The sequence below is a fragment of the Homarus americanus genome, unplaced genomic scaffold (assembly GCF_018991925.1).
Source record: "Homarus americanus isolate GMGI-L3 unplaced genomic scaffold, GMGI_Hamer_2.0 scaffold6317, whole genome shotgun sequence".
NCBI lineage: Eukaryota > Metazoa > Arthropoda > Malacostraca > Decapoda > Nephropidae > Homarus > Homarus americanus.
The window spans coordinates 7,154,268-7,171,129 of record NW_024730668.1 but is presented as its reverse complement, the minus strand read 5'-3'; the positions used below and the strand labels follow the sequence as shown (position 1 = coordinate 7,171,129).

At 37.0% G+C, this 16,862-nt stretch overlaps 2 pseudogenes; both read right to left on the bottom strand.

Annotated features, from left to right (window-relative positions):
- Positions 1-103: 103 nt before the first annotated feature.
- Positions 104-970, bottom strand: LOC121867134 (annotated as a pseudogene).
- A 1,593-nt stretch (positions 971-2,563) lies between these two features.
- Positions 2,564-16,005, bottom strand: LOC121867342 (annotated as a pseudogene).
- Positions 16,006-16,862: the final 857 nt, after the last annotated feature.

The following is a 16,862-nucleotide window of genomic DNA, read 5'->3' as shown; positions in this document are numbered from 1 at the left end:
TACAAAAGTTGTTGAGATTACGATAAATATAATGAAAATTAATTTTTCTAGAAATTCTAGGCTTTTTGGTTGGAAGCCAAATATACTTGTTATATTAAAAAAATAATTAACCTCCTCATCAATAGATAAAGATATATAAAAATAATCATACAACATCTTCAAAGTGTCAGTATCAAGCAGCTGCTTCAAAACCAAAATGATGGTCTGAAGAAAAGTGACATTTATAAAGTCGGTAAAAACTAATAGCTAAAAAGGAAGTTCCAATAATAACATGAAGCCCATGGAAACCAGTTGCTACAAAAAAGTGGATCCATAGACAGAGTCTGCAATTGTAAATGAAGCTTCTACATATTCAAAAGCTTGAAGAGCAGAAAAATAAATTCCTAAAAAAATAGTTAAAGCAAGACTTTGAATTGCTTCTGAATGATTTGATCTAGTAATAGCATGATGTGCTCATGTCACGGTAGCTCCAGATGATAAGAGAATCGTTGTGTTTAAAAGCGGAATCTGGAAAGGATTAAAAGGTTGAATACCAACTGGTGGCCAACATATTCCAATTTCAATTGTCGGTGAAAGCCTACTATGAAAGAATGCCCAAAAAAAAGAAAAAAAGAATAATATTTCTGATACAATAAAGAGAATTATCCCTCAACGAAGCCCTTTTATTACAACTTGGGTGTGAAGTCCCTGGTAGGTTCCTTCACGTGTTACATCTCGCCATCATTGAATTATTGTTAAAATAGTAGCTAAAAATCTTAGGAGTAACAAGTCCATGTTAAGTTGGTGAAATCATTTAACAAGGCCTGTGGTTAACATTATGGCTCTCACTGACCCTGTTAAGGGTCAGGGTCTTATATCAACTAAGTGGTAAGCGTGGTGTCCGTGTGATGATGACATTAGTTAACTTCTCTGGCGTATAAAGTCCTTAGGACAGCAAATACATATGATTGAATTATTGCAACAGCAGATTTTAGTATTAAAAGAAGGATTTGAGCTAACATTAAGAATGACACTAAAGTTAAAGACAAAGAAGGGCCTATGTTGCCTAAAAGTGTCAATAAACGATGCCCGGCAATTATATTAGCTGCGAGTCGAACGGCTAAAGTTCCTGGTCGAATAATATTTCTTAAAGTTTCTACTAATACCATAAATGGTATTAGAAGACCTGGGGTCCCCTGAGGTAATATATGAGCAAGTATATGTTGGGTGTGGTTGATTCAACCAAATAAAATTAAAGTGAGTCACAAAGGTAGAGCAAGCGTAAGAGTTATTGCAAGATGCCTAGATCTAGTAAATACGCATGGGAGAAGACCCAGAGTGTTATTAAATATAATAAATCTAAATAAAGAAATAAATAAAATAGTTGAACCTTTAGTGGCTTGCCCTAAAATAGCTTGAAACTCATTATGAAGAAGTTGCATAATTTTAGACCAAACTAGTGCTCAATAAAGGTAAGGAATAAAAAGTAACCCAACAAAAGTTGATAATCAATTAATTGATAATGAGAAGATTCTTGAAGATGGCTCAAAAATAGAAAATAGTCTTGTTATCATTTTCAGGTTTTTTGATGTTGAGAATTTAATTCAATTGAAGGAGATATTTTAAGCGGAGATTTTATAAAATAGTTTATAATAAAAAATAAAAGAAATCCAATAAGGAATATAAAAAATAGATTTAACCATAAAAGAGGTGCTATTTGAGGCATCAAAACGTATTCCAGTGGAATTACTTGAGCTTGACAAGCTCACATTATTAGTGAACTAACTTTTTTCACCAGAAGTAGGCGCCTCTACTATGATAGGTTTGAAAGACCTATACTTGCTTTCAGTGATAGATCGGCTGAGGAGGAGATTCAATTTAAAAAAGTTGAGACTGACACTTTCTACTACAATTGGTATAAATCTATGGTTAGCTCCGCAAATTTCTGAGCACTGTCCAAAAAATAATCCTGGTCGGTTAACCATAAATCTGATTTGGTTAAGACGCCCAGGAATTGCATCTGCTTTTACTCCTAGTGCTGGAACAGTTCAAGAGAGAATAACATACGAACTTGTGTATTTATAGGTAGCACAGTTCGATTATCCACGTCCAAAAGGCGAAACCCAGATAAATCTAGTTCGTTAGATGGAGTTATACATGAGTCAAACTCTACTTGCAAAAAGTCTGAATATTCATATCTTTAATATAATTGATGCCCAATAGTCTTAAGAGTAATTCTAGGATTATTAACTTCATCTAATAGATAAAGTAATCGAAGCGAAGGAAGGGCAATAAAAACAAGAATGATAGCAGGAAGGATTGTTCAAATTACTTCAATTGTTTGGTTTTCAGGTAGGAATCGATTAATAAAAGCGTTGGAAAATATAGCGGCTATTATGTAACCAACAAAAGTAGTAATTAAAATTAGTACAACCATAGTATGCTCATGAAAGAAAATAAGTTGCTCTATAAGGGGTGACGCACTGTCTTGGAATCCTAGGTGACCTCATGTTGCCAAATACTAAAAGGAAATAATTTTCCCTAACAGGAGCTTATATCCTGCACATCTATCTGTCATTTTAGCAGATAGTAATTATAGGGATTTCTATATAACTGTGGTCAGCTGGGGGATAAGCATGCTGTCATTCAATTGAAGTAGGTAAAAATATTGAAAATATAACTGTTCGTTTTACTACCAAGGCTTCTCGTACAATAATAATGAATCTAAGAAAGGCTACAAGAGAAATTATTGACCCAATTGAGGAAAGGACATTTCATGCAGTAAATGCATCAGGATAATCAGAATATCGTCGTGGTATCCCATTGAATCCTAAGAAATTTTGTGGGAAGAAAGTGATGTTTACTCCTGTAAATATTGTTAAAAAGTGAATTTTTAATCATTTAGGATTTATAGATAGACCCGTAAAAAGAGAGAATCAGTGAGCAATTCCTGCGAAGATACCAAAAACTGCACCTATTGATAATACATAATGAAAGTGTGCAACAACATAATATGTATCATGAAGAATAATATCAATAGATGAATTAGCAAGAACTACTCCTGTAAGACCACCAACTGTATAAATAAAAATAAAACCTAGCGCTCAAAGCAGAGATGGGCTGTAGTTGATTTGGGTGCCTTGAAAGGTACCTAATCATCTAAAAAATTTAATTCCTGTAGGAACCGCAATAATTATTGTGGCTGAAGTAAAGTATGCACGTGTATCAACATCCATACCTACAGTAAATATGTGGTGAGCTCATACAACAAAACCAAGAATTCCAATTGCTATTATAGCTTAAATTATTCCTAGAGTCCCAAAGGCTTCTTTTTTCCCGGATTCTTGTGTAACAATATGAGAGTTATACCAAAAGCTGGGTGTCCAAAGAATCAGATTAAGTGTTGGTAAAGTACTGGGTCTCCCCCTCCTGCTGGGTCGAAGAATGAAGTATTTAAATTTCGATCTGTTAAAAGTATAGTAATAGCTCCTGCTAGGACAGGAAGCGAGAGAAGTGAAAGTACAGCCGTAATAAATACTGATCATACAAATAATGGTATTCGGTCTATTGTTATACCTTTTCTTCGTATATTAATGGCAGTTGTTATAAAATTTACTGCACCCAAAATAGATGAGACACCAGCCAAATGAAGCGAAAAATCCCCTAGTCAACGGAAGCACCAGCATGAGCAATTGCTGCAGAAAGTGGAGGGTATACAGTTCATCCGGTTCCTACTTCTCTTTCTACTATCCCTCTTGTTAATAATAATGTTAAAGAAAAGGGAAGAAGTCAAAATCTTATATTGTTCATACGAGGGAATACTATATCTGGGGCACCTAATGTAAGGGCGGAAACGATCTTCCTGCTGGTTACCGCTGCTAACTCGCTCGTTTGCTGGTGCAGACGACACTTGGGGCAGTTGGACAGAGGTGAGAACGGCAGCTACTATCTGGGTCAGGGCAGATTCAACCCAGCCGCCATATAGTCACTATCTAGCTACCCCGCTGTTCGTCAAATTCTGGCTGTGATCTCATCCTAGGTCCTGGACTCGTGGGCTGTGTCCCCTGTAGATATATGAGACGAATATGGCTGTAATATGTAACTCTGTACTATTTACCATTATTGATTCAGGTCTCTGTATTATATGTTTTATAATCACACTCCCTTTTGTCACTGAGTGTTAGTTCATGCTTTGGGCACATGGCAGAGAGAGATACCCAGAGAGATTCCAAGACAGGACGCTGTTTACCCTTGTCTTAACTCCTTTGTGTTTGTACCAGGAATAGAACTTACGGACTTGACATCAGAGTGTTTCCTTTACCCCTGAGTGCAAGGACCACCTAAGTATCATACATGGCGCAGTGTTTAGCTGGGACATCACGTTATTCAGAATTGGAGTGGACACAGAATCTCTCTCGGAGCCGCCATCTTGTCAACTCCTCTTGTGGGTGGATCTTGGCGCGTACCTCAACACGATATTCCTGGATTTACAGTGCAGTGTTGTGAAGTGCTTTTTCAGTGTTGTGTGTGCCCTTTAGTGTCTTTAAAGTGTTTCCCCATGTTCCTGCACTTTTTACAAAAGAGGGGAGCCTTTTTAAGAGCTATGGGAGAGCTCAAGTTTTGACATCCATCCCCGTTCATGTCTCGACCAGCACTGAGTGTCTGAGCCAGCGAGGGGAGCTGCTGTAACCGCCAGCCCGCTAGCCAGCCTGCCCCGAGTACACGCACGAACGAACGCATACACACACACACAGACGCTCGCAGATATCTTCCATTTAAAGACGATTGCTCTTCTGCTCACTTATTAATTACAGTAATTGTGAGAGAAATAAACCAGGCCATATGGAAGATCAGGAATTTATTGGGTTTTCTTCAGATACCCAACAAGCCCTACTTCAGACGGATGTCGGTGCAGTACGTGGACTCCAAGTGGATCCGGAAGTGGATCAAGCGGCCCCACCCACCCTTAGCCCCCCCTACACACGTCAGCAATCTGCCACAGGTGTCGACTTCCTTCATTTAATTCAGTTTTTGGAAGAAAACCGATGACAAGACGACATCAGGAGGCGACAGGAAGACGATGAACGAAGGCGTGAAGAGAATCACAGACGTCAACAAGAAAATGCCAGGTTCAGTGCCATTATCGAGTTGTTGGCACCTGTTAACCTTCAAGCAGCTACTACACCTGCCTCTTCGTCCACAGGTGCACCTGCAGGGTCCTCTTCAACTTCTTTGCCCCCCCCACAGAAAGCACCCCTCTCAGAGTCCACCACCACTCCAAGCTGATGCCTCGTTCCAGGTATTCCGTGAATGGCGTCGGAGGTGGGACGATTATTCCATGATGGTCGATTTATCAAGGTTGCCTAGGGAGAAACAGCTGATCCAGATGAGGATGTGTCTCACCCTAGAGATGCAACGTATCCTGGAGCACACCCTGCAAATTCCCCACGACACAGACAAGACTGTGAAGGACGTCTTGGATGCTTTACAGACGCATATCAAGGGCCTCCGCAACGAAGCTCTCCGTAGGAGGGAACTTCTCAGTTGTAAGCAGCTGGAGGGTGAGTCGTTTGCCGATTTTTACGTACGACTCAGAGGCATCGCTGAGGAGGTTGACGTTTGTCCTGGGAACTCGTCGACTTGTGAGGAAACACAGCTGAAGATGATTATCCTCATGGGCGTGTGGGACGAAGAGCTAATTCAGAAGCTTATCTCCCTCGACACTGCCTCTTCTCTACAGGATGTTGTCACCACCTGCCGCTCTTACGAAGCCACCAGAAGTGCGACTTCTGCCATTCGTGCTCCATCTAACCAGCTGTGTGCCATCTCCGCATATAAGAAGAACAAAGGACGTGACCTTCACCTATCGACTGTTAATTCTCTGGTCATCTACCACTACCACGACCGTCAATTCATCTCATTCCGTCTGTGCCCCGGTGTTCTCCTGCCATTTCAAGATCTACGGCTGCTGTCGCTCGAGTGTGGAGTTGAATGGACGCTTCCCTACCCTGAGTGTGCATCACCGTGTTCCAGAACCTTCCCCCAGGGCCACTGCCGTAGGAAATATCTGTTCATTGTTTGATTCTATGGTTGTTTGATTCCATTAATTGCTGACTCCCCTTTATTGTTCGATTCTATCAATTGTTGACTCCATTTAATTGTTTGAATCCATTAATTGCTGACTCCCATTATTTGTTTGGTTCCTTTAATTGTTTGCTTCCCTTAATTGATTAACTCCATTAACTATTGACTGCATTAATTGTTTGACTCCCGTAATTATTTGATGTTTGTTGAGTGGTGTCAGAGTTTTGTGTTATATTTTTTTATAGTAAAGAGATGTCAATCTCAAACGGTTGTTTGTTATTCCTCAGAAAACCATGGTCCTTGACTTTCCTTTATTAAGAACCTGACTGGTCTGGTAAGGGATTTCTATCCCCAAAGTCCCAGGCCTTTACACCTAGTATAAGAGGAACTAATCAGTTACCAATGCCTCCAATTATAATAGGCATAACTATGAAAAAAATTATAACAAAAGCGTGGGCTGTTACTACTACATTATAAATTTCGTCGTCACCAATGAGACTTCCTGGTTGACCTAATTCAGCACGAATTAACAGTCTTAATGAAGTTCATACTATACCTGCTCATGCTCCGAAAATAAAATATAGAGTACCAATGTCTATGAGTTGTTGAAAAGAGTCATCGTTGCGTGATAAGGTGGCTGAGGAATAGGCGATAGATTGTAAATCTATAAACAAGTTTAAACTTTCTTATTAGGCTGCATAGTGGAAATTATTAAGACGTTAGATTGCAAATCTGAAGATGTGTATATCACTGGGGCTTAAAGAAAGATATAAAAGATGAAAGTACTTTAAGATTTAAAAGATTTTCTTTTTTTGACAAAACTTTGAAGGATGTTAGTTTAAATAACTTAAAATTTAGAATATAATGAAAACTGATGGGATAAAAAGTCCAAAAGATTGATAAACGTTATAAAAGGAGTAAAGAATCTTTGACTTCGGTGGGGAGATGATCATTTCAATTTTGGTGAAAAAAGAACTAATGCTGAAATAGAGATTCGTAAATAATAATATAGGGAAATTAAGGTAGATGCCAGAAGAATCAATAATGGGATAAAAAAATAACTAGAGGTTATTTCTTGAATCAAAATTCATTTAGGAAAATATCCAGTAAAAGGAGGAAGCCCACCTAGTGAAAGTAAAGATAGAAGTATAAGAATTTTATTAGGTAGGGGTGAAGCATTAATAGAAGTAATTTGAGAAAAATGAAAAATCTGCTGGAAGTGAAAGATTAATGCTACTGAGGAAGATATTAAAGAGTAAAAAGTAAAGTATATTGTTCATATATTTTCACTAATTAAAATAGCAGAAAGTATTCATGCTATATGAATAATAGAAGAAAAAGCCATAATTTTTCGAAGTATTGTCTGATTAATACCACCAACTGCTCCAATAATTGATGACAAAATAATTGCATAAAATAATAGTGAAGTAACTAAATAATTAAAAGTAAGATATGAAAGTAAAAGCATAGGAGCAATTTTTTGAACAGTTATGAGTGCAATAGATTGAATACAATTCATTCCTTCTATAACTTGGGGAAACCAAAAATGGAATGGAGCAGCTCCCAGTTTAAGAAGAAGAGCAAGTGCTAAACAAAGTGGTGCAAAGCTGGGAGAAATTAATATAATTGAAGCCGAAAAAATAATAATAGCAGACCCTAGAGCTTGAACAAGAAAATATTTAAGTGCTGATTCAGAGGAATATTGATTATTTTTTGTAATAATTAGAGGAATAAAGGATAAAAGGTTTAGTTCTAAGCCCGTTCATGCTCCAAATCATGAAGTGGCAGAAATAGATAAGGTTGTTCCTGAAATTAGGGATGAAACAAATATTAATTGAGACGGAGAAATTAGCATTAAAAAGAGAGAGGTTTATGCTCTCATAAACGGGGTATGAACCCATTAGCTTAGGATTAGCTTATCGTTTGTATACTGGTGTAAACGGCACGAAAAGTTTTGATCTTTAAAGAAATGGTGGAATTCCATTGTATATAGATAATATGAGTAAAGTAGTTTACATAATCTGTCCTATTAAGACAGCCCTTTGTCAGGCATCATATTTAAAAATGTAGGATTAGAAAAAATATTATTAACAATATAAATAATAAAAAGTAAAAAATTAAGAAAACATAATTTAACTAGTGTATTAGGGGGCAGTGAAATTTTGCTCAAAGCTGCACTCTTCAGGCATTGTTCCTTATACATATCTAAGACTCCATGCCAAATTTTAAGCTGATATGTCGAGGTTTAGTCTGCCGCATTTTCTACTGAAATTTTTAAATTTACCTACAGTACTAGCCAAACAGCCGCTGTGGCGGTGCAATGTTCTGTTCAGTGTTTATCAACTTTTTTTTCATATCTCTTATTTCATTTAAGTTGTCTTGTTGCAGATGAGTATGGTGCTATGTCTATATTGATTATCAGCCTTTTCTCATTTCATTTCTCAATGTTGTGTTACTGTACTGTAATGTAGGGAAGACCGCCACTCGTGTGATGATAAAGAATGAGAAGACCGAGAAATGGAGTTCGAGGATGATGGTGAAAGATCATTATGTCATCATGGTTGAGCCTGACAATGAATATCTCACACATGTGACTCCCAAGACTGGACACGGAAAGCAGATTGCCAAAACTATTCACGAGTTTCTGGTGGAGAAAAATCTAACCCAGCAGCCCATTGAGTGTGTTGGTTATGATGGAACCAATGTAAATGTAGGATCAGAAAATGGAGTCATTCATCATCTTGAAATGTTACTTGGTCACCCGCTCCATTATTTCATATGTCAGCTTCACGGAAATGAGCTGCCTTTCCGCGCAGTTTTATATCACTATGATGGTAAACCAAGTGGTCCTGAGCATTGGCGTGGTCCCATTGGAAAGCAGATCAAGGAGTCTTTGTCTGAGCTTCCAGTTGTCGCCTTCCAGCCAGTCAGTTTCCCTGATTTCCCTGTGTTTAATGATGAAGTGGAGAAAGATCTGTCCTGGGATCAGAAATACCTGTATAGGGTTTGTAAAGGAGTTATCACAGGTGTTGTTGAAGATGACTTGGCTGCTATTGAGCCAGGTCCTCCCTGTGTGTCAAGGTGGAACACCTTATGGAGTAGAATCCTCAGGCTGTATGTAGCAACATCAAGACCCAGCCATGAGTTGAAAAGAATTGTCATTACAATAATAAAGTTCAGTGCTCCAATGTGGTTTTACATCAAGATACACCCTTACGTAACACACGGCTCAAGGAACGTATTCCAGTCCCTGCTATATATGAAACACCTGAATAGTGAGGAGGAGACGATAGTGAAGAAGGCTGTCCAGAGAAATGCATACTTCGCCCACACAGATCAACTTCTTCTTGGTATGTGTGCAGATGAGGACATGACTGTCAGAGAAAAAGCTGTCTCAATGATAAGAAAAATTAGAGAGGAGAATCAGCAAAAGGAAGAATGCACTGGCAGATCTGAAGAGGAGGAGGAAGATTCTGATGCTGCTGTTGACGAGAATTTGTTAAACTATACTGATGAGGAGGGTAAAGATGGAGATGGGAATGAGGATGTGCCTCCTGTAGTCAACATGAGAAAGGTGGTGACTCCGAAACTAAAGTGGCAAGCAAAAAACTATCATTCCATGATTAACTGGAAGAATGAACTCAAGACTGAGCCTCCTTACATTGCTTCTCTGTCAAATCTACAGGTTAATGACATTCTTGAGACACCATTAGTGGTGCCCAAGTGGCCAAACAGCACTCAGGCGGTCGAGAGAGGCATAAAAGTGATGACTGAAGCTTGCACTGAAGTGACGGGATACGAATCGAGAGATGGATATATTAGGCAAAGATTATTGTCTAGGAAAATGATGCCAAGGTTCCGCACAAAAAAGAATTTCAATATGAACTTGTAATGATTTTCTATACGGTGTACCTGTAAAATAACATGTGAATTAAATCGATGTCACCCATGTAAAATTTATCATTATCCTGGAAAACATTAAATGACACCTAATTTTTGGTATACACTAAAAGTTGACAAAAAGTCGTTCGCGATGCGGCAGGGTAAGTATGCATGAAATGGCATGAAATTTTGCACAGGTGTTTGTTACAGCCATACAAACGATGCCTGAAAAGTGCAGCCTGCAACTCAAATAAAAGTGTTTTTCCCTGCCCCCTATAATATATATATATATATATATATATATATATATATATATATATATATATATATATATATATATATATATATATATATATATATATATATATATATATATATATATATATATATATATTATATATACATATAAATGTATATAATTAATTTAATATTATAAATATGGGACAATTAAAGTTTATACTCAGCCTTCTGTAATTATAAAATTCCCTCTCCCAATAGAAATCTAAGCCCGTTGGGAAATGGGACCTCCCCTCAGGAGGAAGGGACTATTTTGAAGGGCTTAGATTTCATTATAGATCTTATTTAGTTGATTTATACGATTAAATCGTCGACTTTTCAATTTAAAAAAAATTTCAATGAAATTATGTAAGTTTACATTTTAGATTAGCCTTAAAAATATATTTTTTACTATTGTGTATAATTTTAATTGAAAGACTAGATTTCTAGCTCTCTCCTTACATATATTTAAATGTATATATAGTTAGAAAAATAGTATAATTTTAAGAAGGTACAAAGTTTTACTTTTGTATGGGAAATCTTCTATTCAGCTTTAAGACCAGCACTTTTATTTTTGAGCAAAAAATAATGATTTGTATGATATTTCTCATAAAATTGAAGTTATATTGCACATGGTAACTGTCCATGTACGGTCTCAAATATTGTATTTGAAAAGTTTTTACTAAGTTGCATGAGAAACATGATTTTCACGGGCTCCCTAACTATTTTTTTTTGTGGTGTATTAGCTCTGTTGTTTATTATAAAAAATGACGTTTGGAAGTTAGTTGGCACTTTAAATAAAACACCTGACAAAGATTTTTATGGAAAATTTTACTAATATGAAATTAAGAATGATTTTTAGCCGCAAGTTTGTAAAATTTTTTACTAAAATAGAATTATTTGTAATGAAGATATATTCCAATTTAAAAAAAGATGAAGTTATATGCGCATGGGAGCTGTCCACGTGTGGTCTCAAATTGTAAAATACTTAGATTTTAAATAAAAAAAAATCATAATAAAAATTTCTGTTTTTAGTATATTGACGCGTTTTAAAGCAGACCAGCACTTTAAAAAAAATTGTGTGTTAAATTTGTAGATATATTACTATAATTTGAGTATTTTTGTTTAAGGTTAGTAAGTTAGTAATAAATGTCAATTAGATGCCTAACTTCATTTTATTGTTAGGGGCTCAATTGGCATTTCTAATTTGCTTTTGTGGGAGTAACTTTTAAGAATATATAGTATGGTTTTATACCTTCATAATTTCTCAGCTTAATTCAGGCGTGGGACAGATTTTTTTGGTAAAAAATAATTGATATTAATTTGTTTAATTATTCATGTCTAAAATCATATTTATATTGTTAATTTTAATGTTGATAATAAAATGTCTTTAATTATAGTATGTTTATTTAATTATAAGAATTTGGGAGATTATTATTTGTACATTTATGGAAGTTTGATTCTTGCTTAATACTTTTACGTTATAACTGATAAATACATGAAATAATTGTGGGGAGTTAAAAATAAGTAAGCTTATTAAAAATAAGTTTAATTAAAAAAGTATAAACTAGCGTTAAGAAAGTTAAAATCACAGTATAAAATATTAAATTATGGGCGGTAGCCTGATTTGGTAGTTATAAGAAGTCTGACTATGTTTTTTGCCAGCAGTCGCGGTTACACTTTAAGATTAAGTAAAAGTAATTTAGTTAACAGTTAATTAATAATTTATAAGTTAGTTTAGTTTAGTTTAATAAAAGGTAAAATTAGATTGTTAATTAGTAAATTAAATTAGTATATAACAAAGATGAAACTGTAGACGCCGGGGTATGAAATAGGATTAGATACCCTATTACACCTGGGAGTAAAATTTAAATGCTTGAATATTAATAGTTATATTCTTTAAAATCAAAGAATTTGGCGGTATTTTAGTCTTCTTAGAGGAACTTGTTCTATAAACGATAAAACACGCAGAATCTTACTTATCTTGGTAAATTTCACAGTTTGTATACCATCATTATTAAATATTCTTGAAAAAGTGAATTATTGGGATTAAAAAATTAAATATATTAGATCAAGGTGCATGAATCTATCCAGTCTCCTTCTGAAACTTTCCAGCGTTCCAGCACTTACTACAAAGTTGCTAAGCTTGTTCCACTCGTCTACCACCCTATTTGTGAACCAGTTCCTTCCCATCTCTCTCGTAAACCTAAACTTATCCAACTTAAATCCGTAGTTACGAGTCCTATCCTGCTCGGATATCATAAGAACTTTATCTATATCTCCTTTATTGATTCCTTTCACCCACTTAAAAACTTCTATCATATCTCCCCGCACTCTTGGTCTTTCTAGGGAATGCAAGTTTATTTTTTTTAATCTATCTTGATATGGAAGGTTTCTAAGTCCCAGAATAATTTTCGTCATTCGTCGCAGCACCGACTCCAGTGCATTGATATCCATTCTATAATAAGGGCACCAGAACTGAACAGCATAATCGAGGTATGGCCTGACTAGTGCAAGATATAGTTGCAATATGACCTCTGCACTCTTATTCCTTACACTTCTAGATATAAAACTTAATACTCTGTTTGCCTTATTTAGTACATTAGCGCATTTTTTTCTAGGCCGTAGGTCCTATGTTACAAGTACCCCAAAGTCTCTTTCACAAGTCGACTTCTCTAGGTTGATGTTGTTAAGGCTGTATCTATTGACAGTATTTGTTCTTGCAAGATTAAATACGCTGCACTTGCTTGTGTTGAATTTCATTTGCCATTTTCTGAGCAGGCTTGCAGTTTATTTAAATCCTCCTGTAGTGCATTTGCATTCGGTCCTGAATTAATCTGCCGCCCTATTCTGGTGTCACCCACAAACTTGCTTATGTTACTGCTGATCCCAGTATTTAGATCGTTCATGTAGATTATGAACAAGAGTGGGCCCAATACTGACCCCTGGAGAACCCCACTGGTTACACAGCCCCACTCAGATTTAGCACCATCTATGTTGACCCTCTGTGGTCTATCGGTGAGCCATGATTTTATCCTATTTAAAACTTTCCCCTCGATACCATGAGCCTTAACTTTTCTCAGTAGACTCTGATGCGGTACTCTGTCAAAAGCTTTGCTAAAGTCTAAGTAAATGACATCGTAATTTTCGTCATTATCTACTACCTCGAAGACTTTCCTAAAAAACTTCAGCAGATTTGTTTGACAAGATTTTCCCTTTGTAAACCCATGTTGAGAGTCGTAGATTAATTTGCTTTTCTCTAAATGCGATTGTATGCTATTCGCTATAATTGATTCAAGAAATATCCCCACTACTGACGTCAAACTAATCAGCCGGTAATTTGACGCTGATGCTCTGTCTCCCCTTTTGAATATGGGTACTACATTTGCCTGTTTCCACATGTCTGGCACAACTCCCATGCCTAATGATTTTGTAAGTAAATTTACTAGAGGTTCGCTAATCTGTTCCTTACACTCTTTCAAAACTCGAGGGAAAATTTCATCCGGCCCTGGGGATTTTGTCTTCTTTAATTTATTTATCTTCTTAAGAACATCCTTCTCTCTGATAGTGATATTCTTTAATTTCTCTTCTTCATTTTCCCTAAATATCAGTTCCACCTCTGGCATTTCCACGCGAATTTCTTCTGGGAAAACTGATATGAAGTAGCTTTTTAATGCTTTGCATATTTTCTCATTATCATCGATCACTTCCCCTCTCTCTGACTTTAATGGCCTCACTTTGTCCTTGACCTTTGTCTTATATACCTGGAAAAATCCCTTGGGATTCGCCTTGGATTCTCTTGCTATTCTGATTTCGTAGTCCCTCTTTGCCTTCCTTATATTTTTCTTAACATTCCTAGATAGTTTATTATACGTATTTCTGAGATGCTCCTCCCCTGGTCCTGTTTTACCCCTTGTCCTGAGTAACCATTTATACTCCCCAGGACCTGCTTGTTTTTTTACTCCTACTTACCCTGACCATTCCCTACTGGCGAAACCCCCCCTTTGGAGTGACAATTTCACTCTCCAGGGATGCAGACAACTTCTTTACCCCCGCACGAGATGGGTGTATTCCCTCACGACTGTACAGGTAGTCGTTGCCATAGAATGGTTGACAGTTGTCAATGAACGCCCAACCATTGCGTGCACAATGTTTTTCCAGTCGGCAATTTATAGCAATTGCCCTGGACAGCTATTCACTGCCAACTCCTGTTCTAAGCAAGGCACCACATACTATCGGGATCCCTCCCCTATCTCTAACCTTCCCTAGCACCTCCCTATACCTCTTGAAAAGTTCCTCACTCCTAACCTTTCCTATGTCTTTGCCTCCTACACTAAGACTCACTACTGGCTTCGTACCCGCCCCTGACAAAACCCTATCTATCCTCTCAGCTACATGCCCTATCCCAGCCCCAGGAAAACACACCCTTGTCCTACGTTCCCTATCTCTTGCACAAAAAGTCCTATCTAAGAACCTCACCTGGCTGTCCCCAATTACCACGACCTTACCACTGGGCAGGGTTTGAACAACTGCCCTTTTCTTTCCTGACACCACACCGTCCTGTCTCTTCTCTTCCTCGCCAGATTCTTCCAACACTTGGTAGGGGTTACTGCACTCCACATCCTGGTCAGCTTTCCTGAGTCTGACCCTAGTCCCCTTGGAGACAACCACTCTTCACCCCTGCTCCTCCTGACCCTCCTTCGCAGGTGTCCTGCTAGGCAGGACACCTACCTGAAGGAGTTCAGTCCTGAGGGCTTCGTTATCCCCCTGTAAAACGTCTATCTCTCTCTCCTTGTATGTATATTATGTATGTATGTATACCATGTATGTACTCTATATATATATATATATATATATATATATATATATATATATATATATATATATATATATATATATATATATATATATATATATATACATTATTTCTCTAGTCAGTAGCGTGTGGCAATGCCCCTGTTTCATGTCACCACACGCTTAGATAAATGTGCCTGGCGACATCTGGAAGCTGCTAATGTACCACTTACCACATGTCGCCTGAGAGGTCAGAGTGAGGTCAGTTGACCCCTATAGGAGTGTAAGGACTACCCGCGCTTGTAAGCGCACCTTGTATATTTCCGTTAATAAGAACCTACAGAACTCTACAGGTGTTTATGTTCGCCCCTGTAGTTAGAACCAAGTACCCCGAACATCTCCACTCCTCAACTGCTCCAGCTGACTTAACAGAGTGGCCATGGGGTCGTCTTCCCCCACAACACAACGATCCACGGTGGCCATTTCATATGGCCACTAACATGAGGACTTAGGGGCACGTCCTTCTACAAGCTAGGTCAGGTCGGTACTGACGTCAGGAGTTGGTGTTGAATTTGAAATCCATTGCACCCAGGTGAAAAAGTAATTTATGGTCTGATTCGACACCCTGGGTAATATCATTAATTTCATCCTTGCTATTTTTCGGATCCTTCTTCCTTGTTTCATCTTGAGATACTTAGGTCACATTATCTATGTTCCAATAAACAGATGAATCCTTCTTCACTTCATTCTACTCAGCAATATCATGGCGTGGTTCCAGACTCCCAGATACACATTGGTAACTTCATTTGTTATACCATTGCCCGTTGGCGGGTCCCTCCTCTAAAACGCACCTTAGGACATATTGATTGCAACAACAACATACTGAGATAGTTCCCTCTTAAATACACCCTGTGTCAAGTTGTTTGCCAGATCCTCCTCTTGAGACGGTACTCTCCTCCCGGACATACTCTGGGACTTATCATTTGCCATATTAAGATCCTGGGAATTTCAGCCTATCATCTTAGATGTAGTTGTGCCCTCGTGACCTTTAAACTCCCACAAGTGATGCTCGGGGCTTCGTGATGTCACACTGCTGAAATGTACCAGATGATGTAGCTTTATAGTTCATGCTCCACATTTACACAAAATAATATTAAAAGTCCGAAATATAAAATTTATTTTTATTTTTTCTCTGCCTCTATTTCATCACACACATTATAACTGTGTACTTACTTTCTACAGCTAAGTATTTTGTGGCAAGCCCCTATTGGAGTACTATTGCGAATGAATACACATACTCGTACACACACACACACACACACACACACATATATATATATATATATATATATATATATATATATATATATATATATATATATATATATATATATATATATATATATATATATATATATATATATATATATATATATATATATATATATATATGCTGATAACACAAGGAAAGAAAAACACGAAGTTCCAGGCTGTGTAATTCACATCTTCAGGGTGAGTACAGATTACACGAAAGCGCTTGGGAACTTCGTTTCGTCTCTTCCTTGTGGTTATCAGATATACCTACATCACGCGCACCTACAGTGATTTATTTGATATACATATATATATATATATATATATATATATATATATATATATATATATATATATATATATATATATATATATATATATATATATATATATATCTTGATAAAAATCACACGGGAAAATGGAAACAACGGAGCACTCTTAGCTTCGTCTTTATTCAAGACATCTTCAGAGGACTACATGGACAGAGAGAGCTAATATACAGGGTGACCTTATCCACATTGTGGATTTATGAA